General features: G+C 46.9%; 48 non-coding genes across 48 annotated transcripts; all 48 read left to right on the top strand.

Moving 5' to 3' along the window:
- Positions 1-10: 10 nt before the first annotated feature.
- On the top strand, positions 11-129 carry LOC136213072 (5S ribosomal RNA). Its single transcript, XR_010680206.1, has one exon. It is a non-coding gene; the product is annotated as a 5S ribosomal RNA (ribosomal RNA).
- Positions 130-387: 258 nt separating this feature from the next.
- Positions 388-506, top strand: LOC136212656 (5S ribosomal RNA). Its single transcript, XR_010679802.1, has one exon. It is a non-coding gene; the product is annotated as a 5S ribosomal RNA (ribosomal RNA).
- A 259-nt stretch (positions 507-765) lies between these two features.
- LOC136212655 (5S ribosomal RNA) lies at positions 766-884 on the top strand. Its single transcript, XR_010679801.1, has one exon. It is a non-coding gene; the product is annotated as a 5S ribosomal RNA (ribosomal RNA).
- Positions 885-1,067: 183 nt separating this feature from the next.
- LOC136215547 (5S ribosomal RNA) lies at positions 1,068-1,186 on the top strand. The gene has a single exon (XR_010682586.1). It is a non-coding gene; the product is annotated as a 5S ribosomal RNA (ribosomal RNA).
- Positions 1,187-1,444: 258 nt separating this feature from the next.
- Positions 1,445-1,563, top strand: LOC136213043 (5S ribosomal RNA). The gene has a single exon (XR_010680175.1). It is a non-coding gene; the product is annotated as a 5S ribosomal RNA (ribosomal RNA).
- A 259-nt stretch (positions 1,564-1,822) lies between these two features.
- On the top strand, positions 1,823-1,941 carry LOC136215184 (5S ribosomal RNA). The gene has a single exon (XR_010682231.1). It is a non-coding gene; the product is annotated as a 5S ribosomal RNA (ribosomal RNA).
- Positions 1,942-2,199: 258 nt separating this feature from the next.
- Positions 2,200-2,318, top strand: LOC136213061 (5S ribosomal RNA). Its single transcript, XR_010680193.1, has one exon. It is a non-coding gene; the product is annotated as a 5S ribosomal RNA (ribosomal RNA).
- A 183-nt stretch (positions 2,319-2,501) lies between these two features.
- On the top strand, positions 2,502-2,620 carry LOC136212105 (5S ribosomal RNA). The gene has a single exon (XR_010679280.1). It is a non-coding gene; the product is annotated as a 5S ribosomal RNA (ribosomal RNA).
- A 259-nt stretch (positions 2,621-2,879) lies between these two features.
- On the top strand, positions 2,880-2,998 carry LOC136214250 (5S ribosomal RNA). Its single transcript, XR_010681346.1, has one exon. It is a non-coding gene; the product is annotated as a 5S ribosomal RNA (ribosomal RNA).
- Positions 2,999-3,256: 258 nt separating this feature from the next.
- On the top strand, positions 3,257-3,375 carry LOC136213049 (5S ribosomal RNA). The gene has a single exon (XR_010680181.1). It is a non-coding gene; the product is annotated as a 5S ribosomal RNA (ribosomal RNA).
- A 258-nt stretch (positions 3,376-3,633) lies between these two features.
- LOC136211930 (5S ribosomal RNA) lies at positions 3,634-3,752 on the top strand. Its single transcript, XR_010679113.1, has one exon. It is a non-coding gene; the product is annotated as a 5S ribosomal RNA (ribosomal RNA).
- A 183-nt stretch (positions 3,753-3,935) lies between these two features.
- LOC136212376 (5S ribosomal RNA) lies at positions 3,936-4,054 on the top strand. Its single transcript, XR_010679537.1, has one exon. It is a non-coding gene; the product is annotated as a 5S ribosomal RNA (ribosomal RNA).
- A 259-nt stretch (positions 4,055-4,313) lies between these two features.
- On the top strand, positions 4,314-4,432 carry LOC136213237 (5S ribosomal RNA). Its single transcript, XR_010680361.1, has one exon. It is a non-coding gene; the product is annotated as a 5S ribosomal RNA (ribosomal RNA).
- Positions 4,433-4,690: 258 nt separating this feature from the next.
- On the top strand, positions 4,691-4,809 carry LOC136212654 (5S ribosomal RNA). Its single transcript, XR_010679800.1, has one exon. It is a non-coding gene; the product is annotated as a 5S ribosomal RNA (ribosomal RNA).
- A 183-nt stretch (positions 4,810-4,992) lies between these two features.
- LOC136213372 (5S ribosomal RNA) lies at positions 4,993-5,111 on the top strand. Its single transcript, XR_010680488.1, has one exon. It is a non-coding gene; the product is annotated as a 5S ribosomal RNA (ribosomal RNA).
- A 259-nt stretch (positions 5,112-5,370) lies between these two features.
- LOC136212653 (5S ribosomal RNA) lies at positions 5,371-5,489 on the top strand. Its single transcript, XR_010679799.1, has one exon. It is a non-coding gene; the product is annotated as a 5S ribosomal RNA (ribosomal RNA).
- A 183-nt stretch (positions 5,490-5,672) lies between these two features.
- Positions 5,673-5,791, top strand: LOC136213038 (5S ribosomal RNA). Its single transcript, XR_010680170.1, has one exon. It is a non-coding gene; the product is annotated as a 5S ribosomal RNA (ribosomal RNA).
- Positions 5,792-6,049: 258 nt separating this feature from the next.
- LOC136211928 (5S ribosomal RNA) lies at positions 6,050-6,168 on the top strand. The gene has a single exon (XR_010679111.1). It is a non-coding gene; the product is annotated as a 5S ribosomal RNA (ribosomal RNA).
- A 183-nt stretch (positions 6,169-6,351) lies between these two features.
- LOC136212374 (5S ribosomal RNA) lies at positions 6,352-6,470 on the top strand. Its single transcript, XR_010679535.1, has one exon. It is a non-coding gene; the product is annotated as a 5S ribosomal RNA (ribosomal RNA).
- A 259-nt stretch (positions 6,471-6,729) lies between these two features.
- On the top strand, positions 6,730-6,848 carry LOC136215046 (5S ribosomal RNA). The gene has a single exon (XR_010682101.1). It is a non-coding gene; the product is annotated as a 5S ribosomal RNA (ribosomal RNA).
- Positions 6,849-7,106: 258 nt separating this feature from the next.
- On the top strand, positions 7,107-7,225 carry LOC136212652 (5S ribosomal RNA). The gene has a single exon (XR_010679798.1). It is a non-coding gene; the product is annotated as a 5S ribosomal RNA (ribosomal RNA).
- Positions 7,226-7,408: 183 nt separating this feature from the next.
- Positions 7,409-7,527, top strand: LOC136213370 (5S ribosomal RNA). The gene has a single exon (XR_010680486.1). It is a non-coding gene; the product is annotated as a 5S ribosomal RNA (ribosomal RNA).
- A 259-nt stretch (positions 7,528-7,786) lies between these two features.
- Positions 7,787-7,905, top strand: LOC136212651 (5S ribosomal RNA). Its single transcript, XR_010679797.1, has one exon. It is a non-coding gene; the product is annotated as a 5S ribosomal RNA (ribosomal RNA).
- Positions 7,906-8,088: 183 nt separating this feature from the next.
- On the top strand, positions 8,089-8,207 carry LOC136213026 (5S ribosomal RNA). The gene has a single exon (XR_010680159.1). It is a non-coding gene; the product is annotated as a 5S ribosomal RNA (ribosomal RNA).
- Positions 8,208-8,388: 181 nt separating this feature from the next.
- LOC136211687 (5S ribosomal RNA) lies at positions 8,389-8,507 on the top strand. Its single transcript, XR_010678882.1, has one exon. It is a non-coding gene; the product is annotated as a 5S ribosomal RNA (ribosomal RNA).
- Positions 8,508-8,765: 258 nt separating this feature from the next.
- LOC136213014 (5S ribosomal RNA) lies at positions 8,766-8,884 on the top strand. The gene has a single exon (XR_010680148.1). It is a non-coding gene; the product is annotated as a 5S ribosomal RNA (ribosomal RNA).
- Positions 8,885-9,142: 258 nt separating this feature from the next.
- On the top strand, positions 9,143-9,261 carry LOC136214830 (5S ribosomal RNA). The gene has a single exon (XR_010681898.1). It is a non-coding gene; the product is annotated as a 5S ribosomal RNA (ribosomal RNA).
- A 183-nt stretch (positions 9,262-9,444) lies between these two features.
- LOC136213791 (5S ribosomal RNA) lies at positions 9,445-9,563 on the top strand. The gene has a single exon (XR_010680894.1). It is a non-coding gene; the product is annotated as a 5S ribosomal RNA (ribosomal RNA).
- A 259-nt stretch (positions 9,564-9,822) lies between these two features.
- On the top strand, positions 9,823-9,941 carry LOC136213002 (5S ribosomal RNA). Its single transcript, XR_010680137.1, has one exon. It is a non-coding gene; the product is annotated as a 5S ribosomal RNA (ribosomal RNA).
- Positions 9,942-10,201: 260 nt separating this feature from the next.
- On the top strand, positions 10,202-10,320 carry LOC136212989 (5S ribosomal RNA). The gene has a single exon (XR_010680124.1). It is a non-coding gene; the product is annotated as a 5S ribosomal RNA (ribosomal RNA).
- Positions 10,321-10,608: 288 nt separating this feature from the next.
- On the top strand, positions 10,609-10,727 carry LOC136212978 (5S ribosomal RNA). The gene has a single exon (XR_010680113.1). It is a non-coding gene; the product is annotated as a 5S ribosomal RNA (ribosomal RNA).
- A 183-nt stretch (positions 10,728-10,910) lies between these two features.
- LOC136212373 (5S ribosomal RNA) lies at positions 10,911-11,029 on the top strand. The gene has a single exon (XR_010679534.1). It is a non-coding gene; the product is annotated as a 5S ribosomal RNA (ribosomal RNA).
- Positions 11,030-11,288: 259 nt separating this feature from the next.
- On the top strand, positions 11,289-11,407 carry LOC136213236 (5S ribosomal RNA). Its single transcript, XR_010680360.1, has one exon. It is a non-coding gene; the product is annotated as a 5S ribosomal RNA (ribosomal RNA).
- A 258-nt stretch (positions 11,408-11,665) lies between these two features.
- On the top strand, positions 11,666-11,784 carry LOC136212649 (5S ribosomal RNA). The gene has a single exon (XR_010679795.1). It is a non-coding gene; the product is annotated as a 5S ribosomal RNA (ribosomal RNA).
- Positions 11,785-11,967: 183 nt separating this feature from the next.
- LOC136212966 (5S ribosomal RNA) lies at positions 11,968-12,086 on the top strand. The gene has a single exon (XR_010680102.1). It is a non-coding gene; the product is annotated as a 5S ribosomal RNA (ribosomal RNA).
- A 258-nt stretch (positions 12,087-12,344) lies between these two features.
- LOC136212954 (5S ribosomal RNA) lies at positions 12,345-12,463 on the top strand. The gene has a single exon (XR_010680091.1). It is a non-coding gene; the product is annotated as a 5S ribosomal RNA (ribosomal RNA).
- A 258-nt stretch (positions 12,464-12,721) lies between these two features.
- LOC136213335 (5S ribosomal RNA) lies at positions 12,722-12,840 on the top strand. The gene has a single exon (XR_010680452.1). It is a non-coding gene; the product is annotated as a 5S ribosomal RNA (ribosomal RNA).
- A 183-nt stretch (positions 12,841-13,023) lies between these two features.
- LOC136212942 (5S ribosomal RNA) lies at positions 13,024-13,142 on the top strand. The gene has a single exon (XR_010680080.1). It is a non-coding gene; the product is annotated as a 5S ribosomal RNA (ribosomal RNA).
- Positions 13,143-13,400: 258 nt separating this feature from the next.
- On the top strand, positions 13,401-13,519 carry LOC136212930 (5S ribosomal RNA). The gene has a single exon (XR_010680069.1). It is a non-coding gene; the product is annotated as a 5S ribosomal RNA (ribosomal RNA).
- Positions 13,520-13,777: 258 nt separating this feature from the next.
- Positions 13,778-13,896, top strand: LOC136213333 (5S ribosomal RNA). Its single transcript, XR_010680450.1, has one exon. It is a non-coding gene; the product is annotated as a 5S ribosomal RNA (ribosomal RNA).
- Positions 13,897-14,079: 183 nt separating this feature from the next.
- On the top strand, positions 14,080-14,198 carry LOC136212139 (5S ribosomal RNA). The gene has a single exon (XR_010679312.1). It is a non-coding gene; the product is annotated as a 5S ribosomal RNA (ribosomal RNA).
- Positions 14,199-14,379: 181 nt separating this feature from the next.
- On the top strand, positions 14,380-14,498 carry LOC136211686 (5S ribosomal RNA). The gene has a single exon (XR_010678881.1). It is a non-coding gene; the product is annotated as a 5S ribosomal RNA (ribosomal RNA).
- A 258-nt stretch (positions 14,499-14,756) lies between these two features.
- Positions 14,757-14,875, top strand: LOC136214190 (5S ribosomal RNA). Its single transcript, XR_010681288.1, has one exon. It is a non-coding gene; the product is annotated as a 5S ribosomal RNA (ribosomal RNA).
- Positions 14,876-15,133: 258 nt separating this feature from the next.
- LOC136212648 (5S ribosomal RNA) lies at positions 15,134-15,252 on the top strand. Its single transcript, XR_010679794.1, has one exon. It is a non-coding gene; the product is annotated as a 5S ribosomal RNA (ribosomal RNA).
- A 182-nt stretch (positions 15,253-15,434) lies between these two features.
- Positions 15,435-15,553, top strand: LOC136213320 (5S ribosomal RNA). Its single transcript, XR_010680438.1, has one exon. It is a non-coding gene; the product is annotated as a 5S ribosomal RNA (ribosomal RNA).
- A 260-nt stretch (positions 15,554-15,813) lies between these two features.
- Positions 15,814-15,932, top strand: LOC136212918 (5S ribosomal RNA). Its single transcript, XR_010680058.1, has one exon. It is a non-coding gene; the product is annotated as a 5S ribosomal RNA (ribosomal RNA).
- A 183-nt stretch (positions 15,933-16,115) lies between these two features.
- Positions 16,116-16,234, top strand: LOC136212372 (5S ribosomal RNA). Its single transcript, XR_010679533.1, has one exon. It is a non-coding gene; the product is annotated as a 5S ribosomal RNA (ribosomal RNA).
- Positions 16,235-16,493: 259 nt separating this feature from the next.
- On the top strand, positions 16,494-16,612 carry LOC136213592 (5S ribosomal RNA). Its single transcript, XR_010680694.1, has one exon. It is a non-coding gene; the product is annotated as a 5S ribosomal RNA (ribosomal RNA).
- Positions 16,613-16,822: the final 210 nt, after the last annotated feature.

Genomic DNA, 16,822 nt, shown 5'->3' with positions numbered 1-16,822 from the left:
ATGGGATGACGGGTGCGATCATACCAGCACTAATGCACCGGATCCCATCAGAACTCCGAAGTTAAACGTGCTTGGGCGAGAGTAGTACTAAGATGGGTGACCTCTTGGGAAGTCCTCGTGTTGCACCCCTAAACTTTTTTGCAACGTGCATTTTTTAATTATTTAATTTTTTTTTCACCATGGCGTGCACGTTTTCGAGGCGGGCCCAAACTTTTTTGCAACGTGCATTTTTTAATTATTTAATTTTTTTTCACCATGGCGTGCACGTTTTCGAGGCGGGGGTCAGTGTTTGGGGTCCGGGGGCTTGTGCATGCACGTGAAGGATGAGCATACGGGAGAAAGGGGCGCCCAGTATGGAATATATGCTTAGTTTTTGCATGGGATGACGGGTGCGATCATACCAGCACTAATGCACCGGATCCCATCAGAACTCCGAAGTTAAACGTGCTTGGGCGAGAGTAGTACTAAGATGGTTGACCTCTTGGGAAGTCCTCGTGTTGCACCCCTAAACTTTTTTGCAACGTGCATTTTTTAATTATTTAATTTTTTTTCACCATGGCGTGCACGTTTTCGAGGCGGGCCCAAACTTTTTTGCAACGTGCATTTTTTAATTATTTAATTTTTTTTTTCACCATGGCGTGCACGTTTTCGAGGCGGGGGTCAGTGTTTGGGGTCCGGGGGCTTGTGCATGCACGTGAAGGATGAGCATACGGGAGAAAGGGGCGCCCAGTATGGAATATATGCTTAGTTTTTGCATGTGATGACGGGTGCGATCATACCAGCACTAATGCACCGGATCCCATCAGAACTCCGAAGTTAAACGTGCTTGGGCGAGAGTAGTACTAAGATGGTTGACCTCTTGGGAAGTCCTCGTGTTGCACCCCCAAACTTTTTTGCAACGTGCATTTTTTAATTATTTAATTTTTTTTTTCACCATGGCGTGCATGTTTTCGAGGCGGGGGTCAGTGTTTGGGGTCCGGGGGCTTGTGCATGCACGTGAAGGATGAGCATACGGGAGAAAGGGGCGCCCAGTATGGAATATATGCTTAGTTTTTGCATGGGTTGACGGGTGCGATCATACCAGCACTAATGCACCGGATCCCATCAGAACCCCGAAGTTAAACGTGCTTGGGCGAGAGTAGTACTAAGATGGGTGACCTCTTCGGAAGTCCTCGTGTTACACCCCCAAACTTTTTTGCAACGTGCATTTTTTAATTATTTAATTTTTTTTCACCATGGCGTGCACGTTTTCGAGGCGGGCCCAAACTTTTTTGCAACGTGCATTTTTTAATTATTTAATTTTTTTTTCACCATGGCGTGCACGTTTTCGAGGCGGGGGTCAGTGTTTGGGGTCCGGGGGCTTGTGCATGCACGTGAAGGATGAGCATACGGGAGAAAGGGGCGCCCAGTATGGAATATATGCTTAGTTTTTGCATGGGATGACGGGTGCGATCATACCAGCACTAATGCACCGGATCCCATCAGAACTCCGAAGTTAAACGTGCTTGGGCGAGAGTAGTACTAAGATGGGTGACCTCTTCGGAAGTCCTCGTGTTGCACCCCCAAACTTTTTTGCAACGTGCATTTTTTAATTATTTAATTTTTTTTTCACCATGGCGTGCACGTTTTCGAGGCGGGCCCAAACTTTTTTGCAACGTGCATTTTTTAATTATTTAATTTTTTTTTCACCATGGCGTGCACGTTTTCGAGGCAGGGGTCAGTGTTTGGGGTCCGGGGGCTTGTGCATGCACGTGAAGGATGAGCATACGGGAGAAAGGGGCGCCCAGTATGGAATATATGCTTAGTTTTTGCATGGGATGACGGGTGCGATCATACCAGCACTAATGCATCGGATCCCATCAGAACTCCGAAGTTAAAAGTGCTTGGGCGACAGTAGTACTAAGATGGGTGACCTCTTGGGAAGTCCTCGTGTTGCACCCCTAAACTTTTTTATAACGTGCATTTTTTAATTATTTAATTTTTTTTTCACCATGGCGTGCACGTTTTCGAGGCGGGCCCAAACTTTTTTGCAACGTGCATTTTTTAATTATTTAATTTTTTTTCACCATGGCGTGCACGTTTTCGAGGCGGGGGTCAGTGTTTGGGGTCCGGGGGCTTGTGCATGCACGTGAAGGATGAGCATACGGGAGAAAGGGGCGCCCAGTATGGAATATATGCTTAGTTTTTGCATGTGATGACGGGTGCGATCATACCAGCACTAATGCACCGGATCCCATCAGAACTCCGAAGTTAAACGTGCTTGGGCGAGAGTAGTACTAAGATGGGTGACCTCTTGGGAAGTCCTCGTGTTGCACCCCCAAACTTTTTTGCAACGTGCATTTTTTAATTATTTAATTTTTTTTTTCACCATGGCGTGCATGTTTTCGAGGCGGGGGTCAGTGTTTGGGGTCCGGGGGCTTGTGCATGCACGTGAAGGATGAGTATACGGGAGAAAGGGGCGCCCAGTATGGAATATATGCTTAGTTTTTGCATGGGATGACGTGTGCGATCATACCAGCACTAATGCACCGGATCCCATCAGAACTCCGAAGTTAAACGTGCTTGGGCGAGAGTAGTACTAAGATGGGTGACCTCTTGGGAAGTCCTCGTGTTGCACCCCCAAACTTTTTTGCAACGTGCATTTTTTAATTATTTAATTTTTTTTTCACCATGGCGTGCACGTTTTCGAGGCGGGCCCAAACTTTTTTGCAACGTGCATTTTTTAATTATTTAATTTTTTTTTCACCATGGCGTGCACGTTTTCGAGGCGGGGGTCAGTGTTTGGGGTCCGGGGGCTTGTGCATGCACGTGAAGGATGAGCATACGGGAGAAAGGGGCGCCCAGTATGGAATATATGCTTAGTTTTTGCATGGGATGACGGGTGCGATCATACCAGCACTAATGCATCGGATCCCATCAGAACTCCGAAGTCAAACGTGCTTGGGCGAGAGTAGTACTAAGATGGGTGACCTCTTGGGAAGTCCTCGTGTTGCACCCCTAAACTTTTTTGCAACGTGCATTTTTTAATTATTTAATTTTTTTTTCACCATGGCGTGCACGTTTTCGAGGCGGGCCCAAACTTTTTTGCAACGTGCATTTTTTAATTATTTAATTTTTTTTCACCATGGCGTGCACGTTTTCGAGGCGGGGGTCAGTGTTTGGGGTCCGGGGGCTTGTGCATGCACGTGAAGGATGAGCATACGGGAGAAAGGGGCGCCCAGTATGGAATATATGCTTAGTTTTTGCATGGGATGACGGGTGCGATCATACCAGCACTAATGCACCGGATCCCATCAGAACTCCGAAGTTAAACGTGCTTGGGCGAGAGTAGTACTAAGATGGGTGACCTCTTGGGAAGTCCTCGTGTTGCACCCCTAAACTTTTTTATAACGTGCATTTTTTAATTATTTAATTTTTTTTTCACCATGGCGTGCACGTTTTCGAGGCGGGCCCAAACTTTTTTGCAACGTGCATTTTTTAATTATTTAATTTTTTTTCACCATGGCGTGCACGTTTTCGAGGCGGGGGTCAGTGTTTGGGGTCCGGGGGCTTGTGCATGCACGTGAAGGATGAGCATACGGGAGAAAGGGGCGCCCAGTATGGAATATATGCTTAGTTTTTGCATGTGATGACGGGTGCGATCATACCAGCACTAATGCACCGGATCCCATCAGAACTCCGAAGTTAAACGTGCTTGGGCGAGAGTAGTACTAAGATGGGTGACCTTTTGGGAAGTCCTCGTGTTGCACCCCCAAACTTTTTTCCAACGTGCATTTTTTAATTATTTAATTTTTTTTTTCACCATGGCGTGCATGTTTTCGAGGCGGGGGTCAGTGTTTGGGGTCCGGGGGCTTGTGCATGCACGTGAAGGATGAGCATACGGGAGAAAGGGGCGCCCAGTATGGAATATATGCTTAGTTTTTGCATGGGATGACGAGTGCGATCATACCAGCACTAATGCACCGGATCCCATCAGAACTCCGAAGTTAAACGTGCTTGGGCGAGAGTAGTACTAAGATGGGTGACCTCTTGGGAAGTCCTCGTGTTGCACCCCCAAACTTTTTTGCAACGTGCATTTTTTAATTATTTAATTTTTTTTTCACCATGGCGTGCACGTTTTCGAGGCGGGCCCAAACTTTTTTGCAACGTGCATTTTTTAATTATTTAATTTTTTTTTCACCATGGCGTGCACGTTTTCGAGGCGGGGGTCAGTGTTTGGGGTCCGGGGGCTTGTGCATGCACGTGAAGGATGAGCATACGGGAGAAAGGGGCGCCCAGTATGGAATATATGCTTAGTTTTTGCATGGGATGATGGGTGCGATCATACCAGCACTAATGCATCGGATCCCATCAGAACTCCGAAGTTAAACGTGCTTGGGCGAGAGTAGTACTAAGATGGGTGACCTCTTGGGAAGTCCTCGTGTTGCACCCCTAAACTTTTTTATAACGTGCATTTTTTAATTATTTAATTTTTTTTTCACCATGGCGTGCACGTTTTCGAGGCGGGCCCAAACTTTTTTGCAACGTTAATTTTTTAATTATTTAATTTTTTTTCACCATGGCGTGCACGTTTTCGAGGCGGGGGTCAGTGTTTGGGGTCCGGGGGCTTGTGCATGCACGTGAAGGATGAGCATACGGGAGAAAGGGGCGCCCAGTATGGAATATATTGTTAGTTTTTGCATGTGATGACGGGTGCGATCATACCAGCACTAATGCACCGGATCCCATCAGAACTCCGAAGTTAAACGTGCTTGGGCGAGAGTAGTACTAAGATGGTTGACCTCTTGGGAAGTCCTCGTGTTGCACCCCCAAACTTTTTTGCAACGTGCATTTTTTAATTATTTAATTTTTTTTTTCACCATGGCGTGCATGTTTTCGAGGCGGGGGTCAGTGTTTGGGGTCCGGGGGCTTGTGCATGCACGTGAAGGATGAGCATACGGGAGAAAGGGGCGCCCAGTATGGAATATATGCTTAGTTTTTGCATGGGATGACGGGTGCGATCATACCAGCACTAATGCACCGGATCCCATCAGAACTCCGAAGTTAAACATGCTTGGGCGAGAGTAGTACTAAGATGGGTGACCTCTTGGGAAGTCCTCGTGTTGCACCCCCAAACTTTTTTGCAACGTGCATTTTTTAATTATTTAATTTTTTTTTCACCATGGCGTGCACGTTTTCGAGGCGGGCACAAACTTTTTTGCAACGTGCATTTTTTAATTATTTAATTTTTTTTTCACCATGGCGTGCACGTTTTCGAGGCGGGGGTCAGTGTTTGGGGTCCGGGGGCTTGTGCATGCACGTGAAGGATGAGCATACGGGAGAAAGGGGCGCCCAGTATGGAATATATGCTTAGTTTTTGCATGGGATGACGGGTGCGATCATACCAGCACTAATGCACCGGATCCCATCAGAACTCCGAAGTTAAACGTGCTTGGGCGAGAGTAGTACTAAGATGGTTGACCTCTTGGGAAGTCCTCGTGTTGCACCCCCAAACTTTTTTGCAACGTGCATTTTTTAATTATTTAATTTTTTTTTTCACCATGGCGTGCACGTTTTCGAGGCGGGGGTCAGTGTTTGGGGTCCGGGGGCTTGTGCATGCACGTGAAGGATGAGCATACGGGAGAAAGGGGCGCCCAGTATGGAATATATGCTTAGTTTTTGCATGGGATGACGGGTGCGATCATACCAGCACTAATGCACCGGATCCCATCAGAACTCCGAAGTTAAACGTGCTTGGGCGAGAGTAGTACTAAGATGGGTGACCTCTTGGGAAGTCCTCGTGTTGCACCCCTAAACTTTTTTATAACGTGCATTTTTTAATTATTTAATTTTTTTTTCACCATGGCGTGCACGTTTTCGAGGCGGGCCCAAACTTTTTTGCAACGTGCATTTTTTAATTATTTAATTTTTTTTCACCATGGCGTGCACGTTTTCGAGGCGGGGGTCAGTGTTTGGGGTCCGGGGGCTTGTGCATGCACGTGAAGGATGAGCATACGGGAGAAAGGGGCGCCCAGTATGGAATATATGCTTAGTTTTTGCATGTGATGACGGGTGCGATCATACCAGCACTAATGCACCGGATCCCATCAGAACTCCGAAGTTAAACGTGCTTGGGCGAGAGTAGTACTAAGATGGGTGACCTTTTGGGAAGTCCTCGTGTTGCACCCCCAAACTTTTTTCCAACGTGCATTTTTTAATTATTTAATTTTTTTTTTCACCATGGCGTGCATGTTTTCGAGGCGGGGGTCAGTGTTTGGGGTCCGGGGGCTTGTGCATGCACGTGAAGGATGAGCATACGGGAGAAAGGGGCGCCCAGTATGGAATATATGCTTAGTTTTTGCATGGGATGACGAGTGCGATCATACCAGCACTAATGCACCGGATCCCATCAGAACTCCGAAGTTAAACGTGCTTGGGCGAGAGTAGTACTAAGATGGGTGACCTCTTGGGAAGTCCTCGTGTTGCACCCCCAAACTTTTTTGCAACGTGCATTTTTTAATTATTTAATTTTTTTTTCACCATGGCGTGCACGTTTTCGAGGCGGGCCCAAACTTTTTTGCAACGTGCATTTTTTAATTATTTAATTTTTTTTTCACCATGGCGTGCACGTTTTCGAGGCGGGGGTCAGTGTTTGGGGTCCGGGGGCTTGTGCATGCACGTGAAGGATGAGCATACGGGAGAAAGGGGCGCCCAGTATGGAATATATGCTTAGTTTTTGCATGGGATGATGGGTGCGATCATACCAGCACTAATGCATCGGATCCCATCAGAACTCCGAAGTTATACGTGCTTGGGCGAGAGTAGTACTAAGATGGGTGACCTCTTGGGAAGTCCTCGTGTTGCACCCCTAAACTTTTTTATAACGTGCATTTTTTAATTATTTAATTTTTTTTTCACCATGGCGTGCACGTTTTCGAGGCGGGCCCAAACTTTTTTGCAACGTTAATTTTTTAATTATTTAATTTTTTTTCACCATGGCGTGCACGTTTTCGAGGCGGGGGTCAGTGTTTGGGGTCCGGGGGCTTGTGCATGCACGTGAAGGATGAGCATACGGGAGAAAGGGGCGCCCAGTATGGAATATATTGTTAGTTTTTGCATGTGATGACGGGTGCGATCATACCAGCACTAATGCACCGGATCCCATCAGAACTCCGAAGTTAAACGTGCTTGGGCGAGAGTAGTACTAAGATGGTTGACCTCTTGGGAAGTCCTCGTGTTGCACCCCCAAACTTTTTTGCAACGTGCATTTTTTAATTATTTAATTTTTTTTTTCACCATGGCGTGCATGTTTTCGAGGCGGGGGTCAGTGTTTGGGGTCCGGGGGCTTGTGCATGCACGTGAAGGATGAGCATACGGGAGAAAGGGGCGCCCAGTATGGAATATATGCTTAGTTTTTGCATGGGATGACGGGTGCGATCATACCAGCACTAATGCACCGGATCCCATCAGAACTCCGAAGTTAAACATGCTTGGGCGAGAGTAGTACTAAGATGGGTGACCTCTTGGGAAGTCCTCGTGTTGCACCCCCAAACTTTTTTGCAACGTGCATTTTTTAATTATTTAATTTTTTTTTCACCATGGCGTGCACGTTTTCGAGGCGGGCACAAACTTTTTTGCAACGTGCATTTTTTAATTATTTAATTTTTTTTTCACCATGGCGTGCACGTTTTCGAGGCGGGGGTCAGTGTTTGGGGTCCGGGGGCTTGTGCATGCACGTGAAGGATGAGCATACGGGAGAAAGGGGCGCCCAGTATGGAATATATGCTTAGTTTTTGCATGGGATGACGGGTGCGATCATACCAGCACTAATGCACCGGATCCCATCAGAACTCCGAAGTTAAACGTGCTTGGGCGAGAGTAGTACTAAGATGGTTGACCTCTTGGGAAGTCCTCGTGTTGCACCCCCAAACTTTTTTGCAACGTGCATTTTTTAATTATTTAATTTTTTTTTTCACCATGGCGTGCATGTTTTCGAGGCGGGGGTCAGTGTTTGGGGTCCGGGGGCTTGTGCATGCACGTGAAGGATGAGCATACGGGAGAAAGGGGCGCCCAGTATGGAATATATGCTTAGTTTTTGCATGGGATGACGGGTGCGATCATACCAGCACTAATGCACCGGATCCCATCAGAACTCCGAAGTTAAACGTGCTTGGGCGAGAGTAGTACTAAGATGGGTGACCTCTTGGGAAGTCCTCGTGTTGCACCCCCAAACTTTTTTGCAACGTGCATTTTTTAATTATTTAATTTTTTTTTCACCATGGCGTGCACGTTTTCGAGGCGGGGTCAGTGTTTGGGGTCCGGGGGCTTGTGCATGCACGTGAAGGATGAGCATACGGGAGAAAGGGGCGCCCAGTATGGAATATATGCTTAGTTTTTGCATGGGATGACGGGTGCGATCATACCAGCACTAATGCACCGGATCCCATCAGAACTCCGAAGTTAAACGTGCTTGGGCGAGAGTAGTACTAAGATGGGTGACCTCTTGGGAAGTCCTCGTGTTGCACCCTTAAACTTTTTTGCAACGTGCATTTTTTAATTATTTAATTTTTTTTTCACCATGGCGTGCACGTTTTCGAGGCGGGCCCAAACTTTTTTGCAACGTGCATTTTTTAATTATTTAATTTTTTTTCACTATGGCGTGCACGTTTTCGAGGCGGGGGTCAGTGTTTGGGGTCCGGGGGCTTGTGCATGCACGTGAAGGATGAGCATACGGGAGAAAGGGGCGCCCAGTATGGAATATATGCTTAGTTTTTGCATGGGATGACGGGTGCGATCATACCAGCACTAATGCACCGGATCCCATCAGAACTCCGAAGTTAAACGTGCTTGGGCGAGAGTAGTACTAAGATGGGTGACCTCTTGGGAAGTCCTCGTGTTGCACCCCTAAACTTTTTTATAACGTGCATTTTTTAATTATTTAATTTTTTTTTCACCATGGCGTGCACGTTTTCGAGGCGGGCCCAAACTTTTTTGCAACGTGCATTTTTTAATTATTTAATTTTTTTTCACCATGGCGTGCACGTTTTCGAGGCGGGGGTCAGTGTTTGGGGTCCGGGGGCTTGTGCATGCACGTGAAGGATGAGCATACGGGAGGAAGGGGCGCCCAGTATGGAATATATGCTTAGTTTTTGCATGTGATGACGGGTGCGATCATACCAACACTAATGCACCGGATCCCATCAGAACTCCGAAGTTAAACGTGCTTGGGCGAGAGTAGTACTAAGATGGTTGACCTCTTGGGAAGTCCTCGTGTTGCACCCCCAAACTTTTTTGCAACGTGCATTTTTTAATTATTTAATTTTTTTTTTCACTATGGCGTGCATGTTTTCGAGGCGGGGGTCAGTGTTTGGGGTCCGGGGGCTTGTGCATGCACGTGAAGGATGAGCATACGGGAGAAAGGGGCGCCCAGTATGGATTATATGCTTAGTTTTTGCATGGGATGACGGGTGCGATCATACCAGCACTAATGCACCGGATCCCATCAGAACTCCGAAGCTAAACATGCTTGGGCGAGAGTAGTACTAAGATGGGTGACCTCTTGGGAAGTCCTCGTGTTGCACCCCCAAACTTTTTTGCAACGTGCATTTTTTAATTATTTAATTTTTTTTTCACCATGGCGTGCACGTTTTCGAGGCGGGCACAAACTTTTTTGCAACGTGCATTTTTTAATTATTTAATTTTTTTTTCACCATGGCGTGCACGTTTTCGAGGCGGGGGTCAGTGTTTGGGGTCCGGGGGCTTGTGCATGCACGTGAAGGATGAGCATACGGGAGAAAGGGGCGCCCAGTATGGAATATATGCTTAGTTTTTGCATGGGATGACGGGTGCGATCATACCAGCACTAATGCACCGGATCCCATCAGAACTCCGAAGTTAAACGTGCTTGGGCGAGAGTAGTACTAAGATGGGTGACCTCTTGGGAAGTCCTCGTGTTGCACCCCTAAACTTTTTTGCAACGTGCATTTTTTAATTATTTAATTTTTTTTTTCACCATGGCGTGCACGTTTTCGAGGCGGGCCCAAACTTTTTTGCAACGTGCATTTTTTAATTATTTAATTTTTTTTTCACCATGGCGTGCACGTTTTCGAGGCGGGGGTCAGTGTTTGGGGTCCGGGGGCTTGTGCATGCACGTGAAGGATGAGCATACGGGAGAAAGGGGCGCCCAGTATGGAATATATGCTTAGTTTTTGCATGTGATGACGGGTGCGATCATACCAGCACTAATGCACCGGATCCCATCAGAACTCCGAAGTTAAACGTGCTTGGGCGAGAGTAGTACTAAGATGGGTGACCTCTTGGGAAGTCCTCGTGTTGCACCCCCAAACTTTTTTGCAACGTGCTGCACCCCTAAACTTTTTTGCAACGTGCATTTTTTAATTATTTAATTTTTTTTTCACCATGGCGTGCACGTTTTCGAGGCGGGCCCAAACTTTTTTGCAACGTGCATTTTTTAATTATTTAATTTTTTTTTTCACCATGGCGTGCACGTTTTCGAGGCGGGGGTCAGTGTTTGGGGTCCGGGGGCTTGTGCATGCACGTGAAGGATGAGCATACGGGAGAAAGGGGCGCCCAGTATGGAATATATGCTTAGTTTTTGCATGTGATGACGGGTGCGATCATACCAGCACTAATGCACCGGATCCCATCAGAACTCCGAAGTTAAACGTGCTTGGGCGAGAGTAGTACTAAGATGGGTGACCTCTTGGGAAGTCCTCGTGTTGCACCCCCAAACTTTTTTGCAACGTGCATTTTTTAATTATTTAATTTTTTTTTTCACCATGGCGTGCATGTTTTCGAGGCGGGGGTCAGTGTTTGGGGTCCGGGGGCTTGTGCATGCACGTGAAGGATGAGCATACGGGAGAAAGGGGCGCCCAGTATGGAATATATGCTTAGTTTTTGCATGGGATGACGAGTGCGATCATACCAGCACTAATGCACCGGATCCCATCAGAACTCCGAAGTTAAACGTGCTTGGGCGAGAGTAGTACTAAGATGGGTGACCTCTTGGGAAGTCCTCGTGTTGCACCCCCAAACTTTTTTGCAACGTGCATTTTTTAATTATTTAATTTTTTTTTCACCATGGCGTGCACGTTTTCGAGGCGGGCCCAAACTTTTTTGCAACGTGCATTTTTTAATTATTTAATTTTTTTTTCACCATGGCGTGCACGTTTTCGAGGCGGGGGTCAGTGTTTGGGGTCCGGGGGCTTGTGCATGCACGTGAAGGATGAGCATACGGGAGAAAGGGGCGCCCAGTATGGAATATATGCTTAGTTTTTGCATGGGATGACGGGTGCGATCATACCAGCACTAATGCATCGGATCCCATCAGAACTCCGAAGTTAAACGTGCTTGGGCGAGAGTAGTACTAAGATGGGTGACCTCTTGGGAAGTCCTCGTGTTGCACCCCTAAACTTTTTTATAACGTGCATTTTTTAATTATTTAATTTTTTTTTCACCATGGCGTGCACGTTTTCGAGGCGGGCCCAAACTTTTTTGCAACGTGCATTTTTTAATTATTTAATTTTTTTTCACCATGGCGTGCACGTTTTCGAGGCGAGGGTCAGTGTTTGGGGTCCGGGGGCTTGTGCATGCACGTGAAGGATGAGCATACGGGAGAAAGGGGCGCCCAGTATGGAATATATGCTTAGTTTTTGCATGTGATGACGGGTGCGATCATACCAGCACTAATGCACCGGATCCCATCAGAACTCCGAAGTTAAACGTGCTTGGGCGAGAGTAGTACTAAGATGGTTGACCTCTTGGGAAGTCCTCGTGTTGCACCCCCAAACTTTTTTGCAACGTGCATTTTTTAATTATTTAATTTTTTTTTTCACCATGGCGTGCATGTTTTCGAGGCGGGGGTCAGTGTTTGGGGTCCGGGGGCTTGTGCATGCACGTGAAGGATGAGCATACGGGAGAAAGGGGCGCCCAGTATGGAATATATGCTTAGTTTTTGCATGGGATGACGGGTGCGATCATACCAGCACTAATGCACCGGATCCCATCAGAACTCCGAAGTTAAACGTGCTTGGGCGAGAGTAGTACTAAGATGGGTGACCTCTTGGGAAGTCCTCGTGTTGCACCCCCAAACTTTTTTGCAACGTGCATTTTTTAATTATTTAATTTTTTTTTCACCATGGCGTGCACGTTTTCGAGGCGGGCCCAAACTTTTTTGCAACGTGCATTTTTTAATTATTTAATTTTTTTTTCACCATGGCGTGCACGTTTTCGAGGCGGGGTCAGTGTTTGGGGTCCGGGGGCTTGTGCATGCACGTGAAGGATGAGCATACGGGAGAAAGGGGCGCCCAGTATGGAATATATGCTTAGTTTTTGCATGGGATGACGGGTGCGATCATACCAGCACTAATGCACCGGATCCCATCAGAACTCCGAAGTTAAACGTGCTTGGGCGAGAGTAGTACTAAGATGGGTGACCTCTTGGGAAGTCCTCGTGTTGCACCCCTAAACTTTTTTGCAACGTGCATTTTTTAATTATTTAATTTTTTTTTCACCATGGCGTGCACGTTTTCGAGGCGGGCCCAAACTTTTTTGCAACGTGCATTTTTTAATTATTTAATTTTTTTTCACCATGGCGTGCACGTTTTCGAGGCGGGGGTCAGTGTTTGGGGTCCGGGGGCTTGTGCATGCACGTGAAGGATGAGCATACGGGAGAAAGGGGCGCCCAGTATGGAATATATGCTTAGTTTTTGCATGTGATGACGGGTGCGATCATACCAGCACTAATGCACCGGATCCCATCAGAACTCCGAAGTTAAACGTGCTTGGGCGTGAGTAGTACTAAGATGGTTGACCTCTTGGGAAGTCCTCGTGTTGCACCCCCAAACTTTTTTGCAACGTGCATTTTTTAATTATTTAATTTTTTTTTTCACCATGGCGTGCATGTTTTCGAGGCGGGGGTCAGTGTTTGGGGTCCGGGGGCTTGTGCATGCACGTGAAGGATGAGCATACGGGAGAAAGGGGCGCCCAGTATGGAATATATGCTTAGTTTTTGCATGGGATGACGGGTGCGATCATACCAGCACTAATGCACCGGATCCCATCAGAACTCCGAAGTTAAACGTGCTTGGGCGAGAGTAGTACTAAGATGGGTGACCTCTTGGGAAGTCCTCGTGTTGCACCCCCAAACTTTTTTGCAACGTGCATTTTTTAATTATTTAATTTTTTTTTCACCATGGCGTGCACGTTTTCGAGGCGGGCCCAAACTTTTTTGCAACGTGCATTTTTTAATTATTTAATTTTTTTTTCACCATGGCGTGCACGTTTTCGAGGCGGGGTCAGTGTTTGGGGTCCGGGGGCTTGTGCATGCACGTGAAGGATGAGCATACGGGAGAAAGGGGCGCCCAGTATGGAATATATGCTTAGTTTTTGCATGGGATGACGGGTGCGATCATACCAGCACTAATGCACCGGATCCCATCAGAACTCCGAAGTTAAACGTGCTTGGGCGAGAGTAGTACTAAGATGGGTGACCTCTTGGGAAGTCCTCGTGTTGCACCCCTAAACTTTTTTGCAACGTGCATTTTTTAATTATTTAATTTTTTTTTCACCATGGCGTGCACGTTTTCGAGGCGGGCCCAAACTTTTTTGCAACGTGCATTTTTTAATTATTTAATTTTTTTTCACCATGGCGTGCACGTTTTCGAGGCGGGGGTCAGTGTTTGGGGTCCGGGGGCTTGTGCATGCACGTGAAGGATGAGCATACGGGAGAAAGGGGCGCCCAGTATGGAATATATGCTTAGTTTTTGCATGTGATGACGGGTGCGATCATACCAGCACTAATGCACCGGATCCCATCAGAACTCCGAAGTTAAACGTGCTTGGGCGTGAGTAGTACTAAGATGGTTGACCTCTTGGGAAGTCCTCGTGTTGCACCCCCAAACTTTTTTGCAACGTGCATTTTTTAATTATTTAATTTTTTTTTTCACCATGGCGTGCATGTTTTCGAGGCGGGGGTCAGTGTTTGGGGTCCGGGGGCTTGTGCATGCACGTGAAGGATGAGCATACGGGAGAAAGGGGCGCCCAGCATGGAATATATGCTTAGTTTTTGCATGGGATGACGGGTGCGATCATACCAGCACTAATGCACCGGATCCCATCAGAACTCCGAAGTTAAACGTGCTTGGACGAGAGTAGTACTAAGATGGGTGACCTCTTGGGAAGTCCTCGTGTTGCACCCCCAAACTTTTTTGCAACGTGCATTTTTTAATTATTTAATTTTTTTTTCACCATGGCGTGCACGTTTTCGAGGCGGGGTCAGTGTTTGGGGTCCGGGGGCTTGTGCATGCACGTGAAGGATGAGCATACGGGAGAAAGGGGCGCCCAGTATGGAATATATGCTTAGTTTTTGCATGGGATGACGGGTGCGATCATACCAGCACTAATGCACCGGATCCCATCAGAACTCCGAAGTTAAACGTGCTTGGGCGAGAGTAGTACTAAGATGGGTGACCTCTTGGGAAGTCCTCGTGTTGCACCCTTAAACTTTTTTGCAACGTGAATTTTTTAATTATTTAATTTTTTTTTCACCATGGCGTGCACGTTTTCGAGGCGGGCCCAAACTTTTTTGCAACGTGCATTTTTTAATTATTTAATTTTTTTTCACCATGGCGTGCACGTTTTCGAGGCGGGGGTCAGTGTTTGGGGTCCGGGGGCTTGTGCATGCACGTGAAGGATGAGCATACGGGAGAAAGGGGCGCCCAGTATGGAATATATGCTTAGTTTTTGCATGGGATGACGGGTGCGATCATACCAGCACTAATGCACCGGATCCCATCAGAACTCCGAAGTTAAACGTGCTTGTGCGAGAGTAGTACTAAGATGGGTGACCTCTTGGGAAGTCCTCGTGTTGCACCCCTAAACTTTTTTATAACGTGCATTTTTTAATTATTTAATTTTTTTTTAACCATGGCGTGCACGTTTTCGAGGCGGGCCCAAACTTTTTTGCAACGTGCATTTTTTAATTATTTAATTTTTTTTCACCATGGCGTGCACGTTTTCGAGGCGGGGGTCAGTGTTTGGGGTCCGGGGGCTTGTGCATGCACGTGAAGGATGAGCATACGGGAGAAAGGGGCGCCCAGTATGGAATATATGCTTAGTTTTTGCATGTGATGACGGGTGCGATCATACCAGCACTAATGCACCGGATCCCATCAGAACTCCGAAGTTAAACGTGCTTGGGCGAGAGTAGTACTAAGATGGTTGACCTCTTGGGAAGTCCTCGTGTTGCACCCCCAAACTTTTTTGCAACGTGCATTTTTTAATTATTTAATTTTTTTTTCACCATGGCGTGCATGTTTTCGAGGCGGGGGTCAGTGTTTGGGGTCCGGGGGCTTGTGCATGCACGTGAAGGATGAGCATACGGGAGAAAGGGGCGCCCAGTATGGAATATATGCTTAGTTTTTGCATGGGATGACGCGTGCGATCATACCAGCACTAATGCACCGGATCCCATCAGAACTCCGAAGTTAAACGTGCTTGGGCGAGAGTAGTACTAAGATGGGTGACCTCTTGGGAAGTCCTCGTGTTGCACCCCTAAACTTTTTTGCAACGTGCATTTTTTAATTATTTAATTTTTTTTTCACCATGGCGTGCACGTTTTCGAGGCGGGCCCAAACTTTTTTGCAACGTGCATTTTTTAATTATTTAATTTTTTTTTTCACCATGGCGTGCACGTTTTCGAGGCGGGGGTCAGTGTTTGGGGTCCGGGGGCTTGTGCATGCACGTGAAGGATGAGCATACGGGAGAAAGGGGCGCCCAGTATGGAATATATGCTTAGTTTTTGCATGTGATGACGGGTGCGATCATACCAGCACTAATGCACCGGATCCCATCAGAACTCCGAAGTTAAACGTGCTTGGGCGAGAGTAGTACTAAGATGGGTGACCTCTTGGGAAGTCCTCGTGTTGCACCCCCAAACTTTTTTGCAACGTGCATTTTTTAATTATTTAATTTTTTTTTTCACCATGGCGTGCATGTTTTCGAGGCGGGGGTCAGTGTTTGGGGTCCGGGGGCTTGTGCATGCACGTGAAGGATGAGCATACGGGAGAAAGGGGCGCCCAGTATGGAATATATGCTTAGTTTTTGCATGGGATGACGAGTGCGATCATACCAGCACTAATGCACCGGATCCCATCAGAACTCCGAAGTTAAACGTGCTTGGGCGAGAGTAGTACTAAGATGGGTGACCTCTTGGGAAGTCCTCGTGTTGCACCCCCAAACTTTTTTGCAACGTGCATTTTTTAATTATTTAATTTTTTTTTCACCATGGCGTGCACGTTTTCGAGGCGGGCCCAAACTTTTTTGCAACGTGCATTTTTTAATTATTTAATTTTTTTTTCACCATGGCGTGCACGTTTTCGAGGCGGGGGTCAGTGTTTGGGGTCCGGGGGCTTGTGCATGCACGTGAAGGATGAGCATACGGGAGAAAGGGGCGCCCAGTATGGAATATATGCTTAGTTTTTGCATGGGATGATGGGTGCGATCATACCAGCACTAATGCATCGGATCCCATCAGAACTCCGAAGCTAAACGTGCTTGGGCGAGAGTAGTACTAAGATGGGTGACCTCTTGGGAAGTCCTCGTGTTGCACCCCTAAACTTTTTTATAACGTGCATTTTTTAATTATTTAATTTTTTTTTCACCATGGCGTGCACGTTTTCGAGGCGGGCCCAAACTTTTTTGCAACGTGCATTTTTTAATTATTTAATTTTTTTTCACCATGGCGTGCACGTTTTCGAGGCGGGGTCAGTGTTTGGGGTCCGGGGGCTTGTGCATGCACGTGAAGGATGAGCATACGGGAGAA

This window comes from Euphorbia lathyris, chromosome 1 (assembly GCF_963576675.1).
Source record: "Euphorbia lathyris chromosome 1, ddEupLath1.1, whole genome shotgun sequence".
In the NCBI taxonomy this organism is placed as follows: domain Eukaryota; kingdom Viridiplantae; phylum Streptophyta; class Magnoliopsida; order Malpighiales; family Euphorbiaceae; genus Euphorbia; species Euphorbia lathyris.
Note: the sequence above shows the minus strand (reverse complement) of the source record. Positions and strands in the feature narration are given on the sequence as shown.